The following is a 13,041-nucleotide window of genomic DNA, read 5'->3' on the forward strand; positions in this document are numbered from 1 at the left end:
GGTGAGGTCATCAGATTTGGTGCTGGGTGTTATCAGTGTGCTGATGACACCCAAATCTACTTCTCCTTTTCATCTGTATCATCAGGAAATGGCAGTCATTCCCTAAATGCCTGCCTACAGGCAGTAATGGGCTAGATGAGGATAACAAATTGAAACACAATCCAAGCAAGACAGAGGTGCTCACTGTACAGGTTCAGAATCTGAGAGATGAATTAGATCTTCCTGTGCTGGATGGGGTTACACTCCCCCAGAAGGAGCAGGTGCGCAGCTTGGGAGTATTCCTGAACCCAGGCCTCACCCTGGTATCTCAGGTGGAGGCTATGGCCAGGAGTGCTTTCTATCAGCTTCAGCTGATTCAACAGCTGCATCCATTCCTTGTAGAGGACGACCTCAAAACAGTGATGTACCAGGAGGTAACTTCCAGGCTTGACTATTGCAATGCGCTCTACATGGGGCTGCCTTTGTACGTAGTTCGGAAACTTCAATTAGTTCAAAATGCAGCAGCCAGTTTGGTCTCTGGGGACCTCTCCAATATCTCTGGAGAGATATTATGCCTGTTTTGAAGCAGTTGCACTGGCTGCTGATATGTTTTCTGGACAAAATCTGGGTCATCTCGTAGAGACCACATTACTCCTCTGTTGATGGAGCTACACTGGCTGCCAATAGGTTTCCGGGCAAAAAATCAAAGTGCTAGTTATAAGGTACAAAGCCCTAAACAGCTTAGGCCCTGGGTATTTAAGAGAACGTCTTCTTCGCTATGTGCCCCACTGCCCACTGAGGTCACTTGAGGAGGTCTGTCTCTAGTTGCCGCCAACGCATTTGGTGGCTACACAGAGACAGGCCTTCTCAGTTGCTGCCCCAAGATTGTGGAATGCACTCCCTACTAAGATATGAGCCTCCCCATCTCTGGCAATTTTTTAAAAAACTTCTGAAAACACATCTATTCAACCAAGCTTTCTCAGCTTTTTAAAAAACTTTTTTAAAAACTCAGCTTTTTAAAACTTGTTTTTAAATTGTTTTGGCTATTTAATTGGTGTTTTATGATGTTCTAATTGTTTATTATTTTATGCAGTTTTATAATTTGTTTTAATTGTTAATTGATTTTAATGGTGTTTTAATGTAAACCACCCTAAGCCTTTTGGAAGGGCGGTATAAAATTTTAAATAAATAAATAAATATAAATAAATAAATAAAATACAAAGTGCTGATTATTACCTCTAAAGCCCTGAATGGCTTAGGTCCAAGTCACCGTAGAGAGCACCTTCTTCTGCACGATCCTCATCACACATTAAGGTCATCCGAGGAGGTCCATCTCTAGCTACCACCGGTGTATCTAGTGGCAACTCAGAGGCAGGCCTTCTATTTAGCTGCTCCTAGGGTGTGGAATGCACTCCCTGCAGAAATCCCTGCATTTTGTTTTGTATGTTTTAACTGTTACTGTTTTATGGTGTTTTACAACCACTGTTTTTAACTGCTAATTGATTTTAATTGTTTTGTTTTAATGTAAACCGCCCTGAGCCATTTTGGAAGGGCGGTACAGAAATAGAATAAATAGTATAAATAATAATAAAACAGGAATCTGCTTTCAGCAAGAGAAGCTAAGACCTCAAATGTATGCTTCTGAGCATGTATAAGGTGCCTTCCCTAACCACCAAGCAGGTACAGCTTGTCCTTGTATACTGATGAAAGAGGAAGGCACCTGGAGAGATGGCGTTTCTTCCAGGTAGGCTGGGCTCCAGCACCATTAAAAAAAAAAAAAAAGGACAGCTGTGACTGGGAATGATAGGAGTTGTAGTCCAACATCATTTGGGGAGCTAAGGTGGTGAACTCCTGGTTAAACTAGAGGAAGCTCTCCAGAGAGGATTCTTTCCCAGCCCTATGTGGAGATGTCAAGGATGAAACCTGGAACCTTCTGCATGCAAAGCAGATGTTCTTCCACTGAGCTACACCCCCCTCTTTATAATAGTTTCCAATATTAGCATTTTCTTTAAACCGACTATCCCCCTTTAAGGCCAGCACACTAAATTAAGCCATTCTTTCAGCACAGGATAGATGCAAGGTGGATTAGACCTTCTTAACACATTCCATCCTGTGTACAGAGCTAAATCTCTTACTTCAGCTTCCATGGCTAAAATCACACATATGATTTGATCCCCCTACACAGGGGAGAAGCTAGACGGTACCACTCTGGAGTCAGCATGGAAAGCACTTAAATGTCACCAGCACATACAATATTTTGTCATGGCTATTCTGGCAACTGTTCAAAAGCTCTGGCACCTGATGACAGAAGTCATTCTGGTTTGTTTGTTTTCTTTTTCTTTTAATCATTTCTCAGCTGTGAGAATTTAGAGGTGCTTGTAACTCTGAAGTTTGGAAGTGCTGTTCCAGTGCTTCTGGGCACAGAAAATCCAGACCTTGCAGGCTCTTTCAACTTACACTAGACCTTGCTAGTTATGCAGCTGATGTGTATGGGCATGGGATCAATGCAATCTGCTAAACTGGCTTCCTGCACTGAGAGCAAGGATACTACTCCAAGGAAAGAAAGAAAAAAAGCAGGCACCTGACAGGGATGTTTCACATCTTTTTTCCCGTTTTTGTTTCATCTCCCCACCACCACCACCTTTTTTGTTCTCTTACAAGGACCAAAGGAAATTCCTTTCTAAGAAAGAAAAGCTTAAAAAGTAAGTCCCATTTAAAAACCCATATATTTAAATCAATATTTTAGGACAATATTTCACCAATGATACAAGGGCTTGGGTCTCACAGTTTTGAAGACTAAACAAATGGCTCTGTGTACAAGAGGTGTCAGAATATTTGTGGCTATGATTATAGCTCTATTCACATGATTTGTTCAACATTCTTACAATCTGTGTACAAACACACACAGGTAAAGATCTGAACACAGGTACAGTTATGCACATGTATGGGGAACGTAGGTGCAGGAGTACACTTTCCATCTGAATCCTGCATTTCAGGGGACCAGAAACATGTAATTGTGTACAGACATACAAGTGCAGGTACACTATAATGTCTGAATAGGGTTCATAACAGAAAACAAGGAAGTATTCCTGATTGGGTGGAAAGAACCATCCACAAGTACAGTCTAGGCAGGGCTCCCTTCACACATTGTAATGAACATGTGCAGATCAGATTGGGGGTCACTGTGATGCCATCTGCCCCTGCATCATTACAAACACACTATAATACAGGACTTGACAAACCTCAGGCATCAGGAAGCCATAGCACCTAGACTAGGTTATTCAGAAGTAGAGACAATATTTTAAAGAAATTTGTCCCTGGCAGTCCTGTTTCTATTGTACATCTGTTACTTTTAAAGCACATATTTCACAAGTAACAAATTGTAAACAAAAAGAAGCCCATTTAATCTGCCCCACACACAATGTCCATCACTCAGTTTGGTAATTTCGTCTGACTCCTAAATTCAAAAGAAAATTTGTCAAGGCTATAAATGTTTGAAAAAACAAGTTAAGACCACTGAAGGAAAAACGAGTAAATGCAGGCCCTTAGGTTGTTCAAAACTGTACAGTTTGGGAAAGATGGAAGCAAAACAACTATGAAAGGAAAACTTGGTTGAAGTAGTGTCAACACACGCACATAAGTAGGGCAGGAAGGAAATAGTCTTCCACTGCTGTTTGCTTCCCAGCAACTGGCTTTCAGTGATATAAAGGCTCTGAACATGAAAGTACCATGTAACTATCATGGCGAACAACTATCCATAGACCCAGGAATTTGTTTAACCCCCTTTTGAGCCAGTGACCATCACCACATCTTGTGGCAGTGAATTCCACAAGCCAATTATTAATTGTGTGATGAAGTACTTTCTTTTGTCTGCCCTGAACTGGCTGCTGCCAATCAGTTTAACTGGGTGACCCAGAGGTCTCATGTTATGAAAGAGGGAGCAATGTTTCTCTCTTCCCACTTTCTCCACAGCATGCATAATTTTATGTACCACTACCATACCCTATTTCCTCACCATCAGTCTTTTTTCAAGCCTAAACAAAAGAGCCTTCAGGCCAACTGAGACACAAGGGGCACCATGTCAGTTTTCAGAGTCGATGTGGATTATTCTCAGCAAGACCTGGCATTCTTAGATGCACTCCAGATTACAACTGCAAAAAAGAAGAACAAAATACAATGTATTGTACTGTAAGTACATGCAGGGCGGTTACTTTTATACCTCACAGAGAAGTTGTCAACCCAAGCCAGACAGATCACCTTTTTTCTCCCTACTTTAGGGAGAAACATTAAAAAAACGATTAAAAGAAAAATCCTTTCAAACAAAAGGATTTTTTTTGTTTACATGCTTAATACCTAATCCCATTTACTTGTTTAACAATAGCGACTCCGCATTAGCCAAAGATAAAGGTGTATATCCCTGGGAAACATACCAGTGGGGATTCGAACCGGCAACCTTCTGCTTGTTAGTCCAGCATTTCCCCGCTGCACCACTTAAGGTGACTCCACCTACACATACTTTGACTTTAAACAAAGGAAGGGGGAGAAGGGGAAACATCTCCCCCTTCCTTTGTTTAAAGTCAAAGTATGTGTAGGTGGAGTCACCTTAATAGCAACCACTGTACATAATAGCAACCACTGTACATAAAACAAGAAATTGGTTTCTTTCTGAGATTCTGGATTAATACAGAAAGAAGATATCCAACAGGAGATTTACTGGATATCCAGAGGAAGATATTAAATTATCCTCAGTGAATTCTCTACGAGAAGGATAATTTATATCTAGCAGATACCCAAAACACAAATGGTTTTCAACAATGGAACCGGAGGTCATGGTTTTAGTTTGGGAGTGTGTATACACTGCTCCTATTTCTGCTCTGGGAATTCTGCACCATTTGCAAGAGGAGTGTCAGAGGCTCCTGTCTCAGATTTCACTCCCAGAGGCGCATACCATTTGTTACAGACCTCAGCTGCCACCTTTCTATGCTTCTGCCACCTATTCCTACCAAATGGCAACTAAAGGCCCTAGCAGCCCCACCCAGGCTACAATTACTATCCAGCTTGTGACAAATTCTTAGCTCAAGCCTTTGTTTACCAAGATCATGGCAAAGGCATCAGCCTTCCCACAAAAGAAAAGAGAGAGACAGTTGTATCCCCTTGAGATACCACAGTCTAGCAGTTCAAACTGTGGTTACTTCAGGGAACTAGAAATAAAAAGCAAACCTATCCACGTCACCACCAGCAAATCTGCAAAGCCTATTTGCATCCAAGATATGACTGGATTGGCTAATTTTAAGATTAAATTTAGCATTCAGATGAAAGGGCTCTTTGAGGTAGTTTTGCTTATGTTCAGTTGCTGAATGCATGCAGCATTTTGTGCCTCAGTTCCCAGCCACCAGCAAGAGGAATTTTATATATCATATCCATCCCAAGATGGGGTCAGAGAACCCTATGGTTACAACAGCAGCAAGTGGCAGGGGTGGGGGTGCATACAACTTAAGGAAGCCAGCTAGTGCAGGCACACACTGAATTTTTGTATTTCGATGTGGCAAATGCAGTTTATAAGACCAGCAACATTATATATTTTATCACAGTACTGGCACTGTACAGGGCTTGAAGTCAGAAGATGGAAGGAAGAGATGTCATGTAGCTGGTGCTTGCGCAAGTCAAAAGGTCATTTGGCTCCTTGAGCAGTTCTGCTGAAACCAAGCCACACAGAAGTCTTTCACTATCTAGCCACACACACAAAAGCACAAATGTGCCCAGGCAGGGACTCTGTAATTATCAAAGTTCCCACAAGGGTCTAAAAATGCTCAGAGTAGACCCAAAAGTTGCTTTCTGAGATTTCATGCAAAAAGTGCCAACAAGATGCTCCGAGAATCTAAAGTTCCCTGTATATGTACACACATCCCAGGTGGATGAAGCACAGAAATGAAAATACACAGCACCCATAAACAGTTACAGATCTGACCTGCAGCATCACCTGTATGGGAAGCTAAGTATCTTAGGCCTATAAAAAGGACTTACTGTCCGATGGCCGCTTACAAAAAGAATTCCTCCATTAAGCTTCCTTTCCCATCTCTTTTCTTCATCTTTGTCACAATCAGTTGTTAATCAACATGCTACTCATGCTGACAAAGGAGGAGAGAAAGATGGGGAGGAGAGAGTCTCTTGAGAGTCCTGAAACTCTTGAAAGTGGTGTGAGAGAGAGAGAGAGAATGTGTGTGTGTGTGTGTGTGTGTGTGTGTGTGTGTGTGTGTGTGTGTGTGAGAGAGAGAGAGAGAGAGAGAGAGAGAGAGAGAGAGAGAGAGAGAGAGAGAGAGAGAGAGAGATTCCCCAACTAGATTATAGCAACAAGCATCTATGGACAATCATCATCCTCTATGACTAAACAAAATTGCTTCTGCACTGGCGCATGTGGTAGGTAGCTACACGCCTTCCATGTTCTCACTGTTCAAATGCAAGGGCAATGTTTTGGCCACCTTCATATTCATATTCCCCCTACACTACAAAGTCATACAGAGACCAAATAAGTTTTCCTTGAACCTGCTTGTCTCAGCCAATATTGTCTGATGAAATATTGTCAATGCCACATGCCTCTCTGTTTGAGTTGTAGAAAAGGAGTTCCTATCCTGGTGGGACCCCAAGTTCCCTCGCTGTCCTGTGCAGTGGGAGATGGAAGAAACAGAAATAAATCTTCTTGCTTGTAAACACGTAAATAATGCCCAAAATAAGGGCTGTAAAGCATTTTAAACCGTATAAGATGCTATATTAAATAGTAACTATGTTAGTAAGCAAAATTAGATGTGATATTAAATATCACCACCTGCAGATGCCTTCCTATAAATTATTCTGGGAATTACACACCTTGCGGGCAGACATGCTGATCAGCCTTGCAAATAACTTCATAACAGTAACTAGTCCACCTGTTCACACATACCTTATGCTACTCATTCATGACCCAAAATGAATGAACCAACTATTTTCCAGTTATGGTCACCCAGAAGCGATACTCATTCACCTCCAAGAACGAGGCAAGGAGCTGTTTGAAAGCCTGTTTTCCTAAACAGTCTCATGTGCAGTGCTCTGTGAACTGCAGAACGGGAAGCAGTTTTGTGCTATTTCTAGTGTGTCCCTTGCATCCCACCCTTCTACTACTACCTTTTTTAAACTTCTGCAGCAATAACCAACATTTGTGAACATCAACAACTGATGAACCCTTGATGGAGCCTGGAAGAAGGGAACTGTGCCTCTCCATCAATTCAGACATGCTATAGCAGTCACTGACAGTACAAAATATGCCTGCTGCTGGAGGTGCAGCTATCAGAAGAAACCCACACTGGGAATTGGCACTGATCTGCAGTCAATATCTAGCACAGACATGGCCTCAACGCATATGCAATGGTCAAAAACTATTAATACATTTTAGTCTAGGAAAGCCATCATCTCACATGCAAGCATGATTCATGGGATTAGTAAGGTAGATGGTGGCTAAAGTAGGTTATTATGGAATGACGGGTGGAGACCTGAAGATTTCACTTTCACAGTCCTCTACTCACAATATTCATACACATCATTCTTTCCAAACAGTCTAAAAGGTGACCAGCACTTTGAGAATGCTGCCTACTCCCTTCTCTGTCTCCAAGTCAGATGCCAAAAAAGATGTTGTGCTTTGTTTTAATTTTTGAGAAGGAATGTTCATAGACATTCCATAGCACTGAGCAGACGGCAATGTCTTGCAATGTCTCACTTACCTATACAGAAACTCACACCAATAGGAAGTAAGGTTCTTAAAAAAAAACAAAAAACCCTGAAGCATCGCTCAGTGTTTCCTATTGTTGAGCTTATCTGATAGTATACCTGGTGTGGGAGGGTACACTGGTCAATTCACTACTTTACTGTAAATCAACATGTTGTCTGTGTTAATCTGGTACCTCATTCCCCTTTTAATGACCCTAGTAAATGCCCTAAAAGATGATGTAGAACTAGGGATGGCATTCAGAAATAGATATCTGGACGGTAGGCAAATATTTTGTACACTCCCAGAGGAATACAGCAGTCGAGTACACATCCATATAGTTTGCCTTGATTCTAGTTCTTAAGGTTTGCAAGTGCTTGCTAATCCTTCAGATTAAATAGCTCAAGTGTTCCAAGGTGGTTCATGTGTTCAGGTTCTCTGGTTTCCAACATTTGTCTGACAGAACACTCAACAGATTCCTTCCTAAATGCTAACAGCTGGGGCTGCTTTGCAGTACAGGAGGGAAGCATTCTGTTGTAAAATATACTGGGGTGGCTGTGTTAGTTTTAGGTTACAGTTATTTAAAGTATGACTCAAGTAGCACCTTCTCAGACAGATTTTTTTTTAAAAAATAAATAAAATAAAAGGCTGTATATTTTAAGAAGAACAGCCATCACCGCTGTGACTTAACACCACAGAAGATTGGAAAGCCAGGAAATCAGCTAGAGCAGAATCAAATCAGGCAGTGACAAAGAAGCAGAGGTTCATATCCACACCCTGAAGGGGAAGGGAAGTGATGTTAACCCGGGCGCTTTCCTGATTACCTGCTAGAACTGTGGTGAAATATTTCGGCTTGGCAGGATCAAATTGAAAATGATCCCCAGAATCTACAATGGGGAAATACAGCTACTTTTTTGCAATGGACATACAACATAATAGCACTAAATCTCAGCAATAAAATCCTAAACAAGGCATCCGAAATGTGAACGGTACCTTGCTGTCAGTGCAGGAAATGCAGTGTCGCAACACAGGAACTTCAGAAGCACACGTAGCAGATACGTTGTGACACTGTTGTAGGGGTTAATCTGGAAAGCGCCCTGCAGTGAAAAGGGACTAAGACAGAACCAAAACAGTTTTGTGTAGCTAATAATAACCTACTACAAGGGTGAAAAGTCCATCTAGAAAAGAGACCAGAGAGATGCTCTGAGAACTGTGTATGCTATTCATTAAAAACACATTCCAATTCTACGAAAAGATGAGTCTTACAGCCTAAATCATAGATGTTCCGTACCTATGCAAGTTCTATAATTGAGGCCGCAGAATGCAATTCAAATATCCATATTTACTCAAAGATGGGGATGGGAAGAAATGAACTCTCATCCAACTGGGAATCCTGTTCAGCTCATCTCTGTGCTGAGCTTGTTATAAGCACAGCCCACAAGCATACCTTTGTAATCACACGAGTTAGAAACTTGATTTGGTCAATTTTAAAAGCCTAGATTGCCAGTATGCTAAAAATCTGCCGAAGAGTACTGTTCCACTGCTTTTGCTGTGGGAGTGGGGATGCAGGTGGCAGGGCAGGAAAAATGATAGATTTTAGTACTCTTTCATATACTGAAAGTTTAGTTTTTTAAAAACAGTGTTGATGTAACTATAGCAAGATCATCATCATAGGTCAAGCAGAATTTTTTTTGAAGGAAAACAATTTATGACCAAGATTATTAATTTTGATTATGGGATGTTGTTGTATTGCCGGGGGAGGGAGGGGGTGATACATGCCTACATAGAACATAATTTGCAAAATGGGTAGAACTTGCATGTAGGCCAGATACATGGGTGTTCCTCAGAGAATCATGTGTTCTGGAAAGGCCTGTCAACAAGCAAATAATATTTAGTTGGTAAAACTGTCGTAACTGCTTAATAAGCTTTAAATAAATGTTTACCAGAGTCCCAATACAAGTCTGTTGAATATATTGAAAGAAGTCTTGAGAATGAGAATTTCAAGCAGACACTTACTCATTTCACCATCTCTTGAGATTCTAAAACAGACATTTTTAAAAGTTTGTCTTTAACTTGCAATGCAACAACTTGGGTTCTTAGCCCTTATGGTTTTGAAGGTAGCCTTGAAAGTAGAATCTCAGAATGGGGGTGGGCAGAGGCTTTCCAGTGGCCAATATTCATGGCTTCAATGGCTTTCCTTGCTAAAAGCAAAATAAGTTATGCAAATAGATGCAAAGATTTCCATAAGCTACCCACGTTGCAAAATTCCAACAATCAAACAGCATACAGGATAATGGCAAATATCTTTTACAAAGCATAACCCGGCATGCAGAATAGAGGAGGGAGAAACAACAATAGAAATGCTTCATATTTAGAGGTCAGTTACCCTTACTACAGCTGCGTTGCTTTTCCACAAGTGTTTAGCTTCCTTTCTAAGCATGATTCAAATCCTTAAATGCTTAACTTTTATAATGCCTCTGAAGGCCGGCAACAGGGTATAGGGCCAATTCAGTATCCATCATACTGAAGCTGACTGGCATTTTAAAAAGTCACCTTTCCACCACTTTTGCAAGAACACACACTGACAACGATGATAAAAAGCAAGGGCCTCCTGGTCACAGGTAAACAAAGGCTTGTTACTTATTAACAGCTGAGCCCAGGGGCTCTCAAACCTGAATCCCCAGATGTTGTTGGACTACTTCTCCCACCCTCAATGGCCATCTGGGGACCCACGTTTGAGGGCTCCTAACTTAGCCTCTTTCCCTGTACACAACCTGATGCAAGTCATTATTGCACCTTTTATTTTATTTTTTTTTAAACAAATGAAAAGGTTTGTTTCTTTCATTAGGCCACACTGGCTCTCTCTTCTTCAAATGCCCACTCCTGGATTGCAATTGAGGAGCAAGAGCCCGCTCTCCCTGGCACAGAACTACTAGATGCTTGTGATTTGGATATTCCCACTAGCCCCTGGTACTTTATCAGGCAGCAGAGATATAGGGAGACGCTGAAGGGCATCATCTCATACTGCGCAGGAGGTGGCCATGGTAAACCCCTCCTGTATTCTACCAAAGAAAACCACAGGGCTCTGTGGGCGCCTGGAGTTGAAATCGACTTGACGGCACACTTTACCTTTACTAGCCCCATGCAATTCACTTTTCTAGGACCTTGAACAGCAGGCTTTGGTGCATTACAGCGGCCAGGAACGGGCTATGAGCCAGCGCAATTACAGTTCAAACCCTTCCTGAACCTCTATTTCCCCTCTGCAACATGGAGATAATACTGGCCTACTTTACAGGGTCGCTACAAGGAATACACGATAAATATACATGGAGTGCTTTGAACAATCCAGAGTGCCAACTTCTTCCGTACCAGAATTATTTCATCAATCGGGAGCTGTAGCTCAGCAGCAGAGCCTCTGCTTTGTATGCCGAAGCTCCCAAATCAAATCTCTGGCATCTCCAGGAAGGTCTGGGAAAGACTCTTGCTTGAAACCTTGGAAAGCCACTGCCAGTCAGTGTAGACAATATTGAGCTAGACCCACCAATAGTCTGACTCAGTGTACAGCAACTTCCTATGCTCCTACCTGCCCTCCCACCAAGCCCTAACTATTAACTTTATGTAGCTAAAAAATTGTTTTCCCTCTTCCTTCCCTTTTCAACAAAAAGCAGCCAGGGTAAAAAGAGGAATCTGGAACAGGAGCATAACATACCGGAAGGAGAGGGATAACCCCTTCCCCCATACTGTTTTCCCACTAAAAATACCCCTCTCCAAAGCAATCTCTTCTCCCTCTTATCACCTTTTACATGGTGTTTACTAGACCTCAAGTCTGCGTTACAGTCAGGATCTATAAAAAATTGTAGCTGCTTTATAAATGATTAACAGCAGCATCCACCACAACAGATCCACAGATGACAAGGAAGAATGTCTCTCAAGTTGCTCAATGAGGTCCGCCAGTTGCATGCAACCCACATTGTGGCAAGCTTACCTAATATAGTCTAACTACAGAGGTTTGCCTTTATTTTTCCAATTATTCGTTAAATTGCAAAATACAGGAGAAGTGGCTGCAAGGCTCACAATTGTTTGGGCAGGAGCTGTGGAGGGTCAAACCACAGAGCTTTATATTGGGCAAATACTGGTAACCACTTCCTCACGGATGACTGTGACTAACAGTACTCTAACTTAGCTCACACTAACATGCCTGGTGGAAACCCAGCCAGTGTAGTCCAGCTGATGGAGGGCTGGGCTTGGGTTCAAATTCCAACCTTGGCTATTAACTCAGTGGGTGGATTTGGACAAGTCACTCAAACCTGCAAAAATGAAACAATGGGCACCTCAAATGGCTCTTATGAAAGTGCAAAACATGCTTGAGAAGTACTGTATAACTAATGATTAATACAGTAATAATTCACCACACACATAAAGGCAAATTGAATACTAATTGTATACTGTGCTGTTACACATTTCATATTAGACACTGGCCCAAACAGCGAGCACAATGTCTACGTTTCAAGAATTCAGAGAGCAAAAGCAAAGTTTTAAAAGGTACATAATATTAGTTTCGGATTTAAAAAGGTAATTCATGCTGTTTAATTAAAGAAACTGTAGCCCTAATAGAATTCAAGTTGCGAAAAAGCTATTTCACAATCCCCAATGAAGCATATGGTTAAAGCGCCATAGGTCTCAAGCAGTGTTCCCTCTAACAGGGATTCCCAAATGTTGTTGACTACAACTCCCAGAATCCCCAGCTGCAATGGCTTTTGCTTGAAGATTATGCGAGTTGTAGTCAGGAACATCTGGGGATCCCTGTTAGAGGCAGCACTGGTCTCAAATTTAACAAGTTGTACTAGTAAGAACTAATCAGTCTACTTTCCTTTCACTATCCCTACAACTGGACTAAATTTGGTCCAGATTGGTTAGGCAGTTTACAAGTTAGCCCATTTGCACCTCAAACGTTCATGCATCCACCATATTGAATCAGGGTGGATGACATCATCACAACCTATGTCATTGAGGTGTCCCTACAGCTCTAGCAAATTTTATTCAAGTCAGTTAGGCAGTTCACAAGTTAGCCCACTTGTGCCTCAAAAGTTTTTGCATCCACCATCTTGAATTGGGGTGGATGACAGCATCACAAACAATGCTGTTGAAGTTTCCCTATAGCTCTTGCAAATTTGGTTCATATTGGTTCAAGCATTGTGAAATTGACGGGGGGAGGGGGACCACACACACGGAATGCTGGGCAATCTCATAAGCCTATTGGGAAGCAGGCTAAAAATAAATAAGTTGTTCTAGTAAGAACTAATCTGCCTACTTTCCTTTCACTATGC

At 41.7% G+C, this 13,041-nt stretch overlaps 1 protein-coding gene across 27 annotated transcripts in view; it reads right to left on the reverse strand.

Moving 5' to 3' along the window:
* The window catches only part of MICAL3 (microtubule associated monooxygenase, calponin and LIM domain containing 3), a 291,510-nt gene that overhangs the window by 207,020 nt on the left and 71,449 nt on the right, over positions 1-13,041 (reverse strand). For 6 of the 27 annotated variants that reach the window (XM_053252855.1, XM_053252857.1, XM_053252879.1 and 3 more), the window contains one exon: positions 3,995-4,130. The exons of the other annotated variants lie outside the window; for them this stretch is intronic. The gene's annotated coding sequence lies outside the window, so the exon portion shown is untranslated. The remainder of the gene's footprint in view (positions 1-3,994; positions 4,131-13,041) is intronic. 27 annotated transcript variants of the gene reach the window in all.

Source organism: Hemicordylus capensis, chromosome 5 (genome assembly GCF_027244095.1).
Source record: "Hemicordylus capensis ecotype Gifberg chromosome 5, rHemCap1.1.pri, whole genome shotgun sequence".
Lineage (NCBI taxonomy): Eukaryota > Metazoa > Chordata > Lepidosauria > Squamata > Cordylidae > Hemicordylus > Hemicordylus capensis.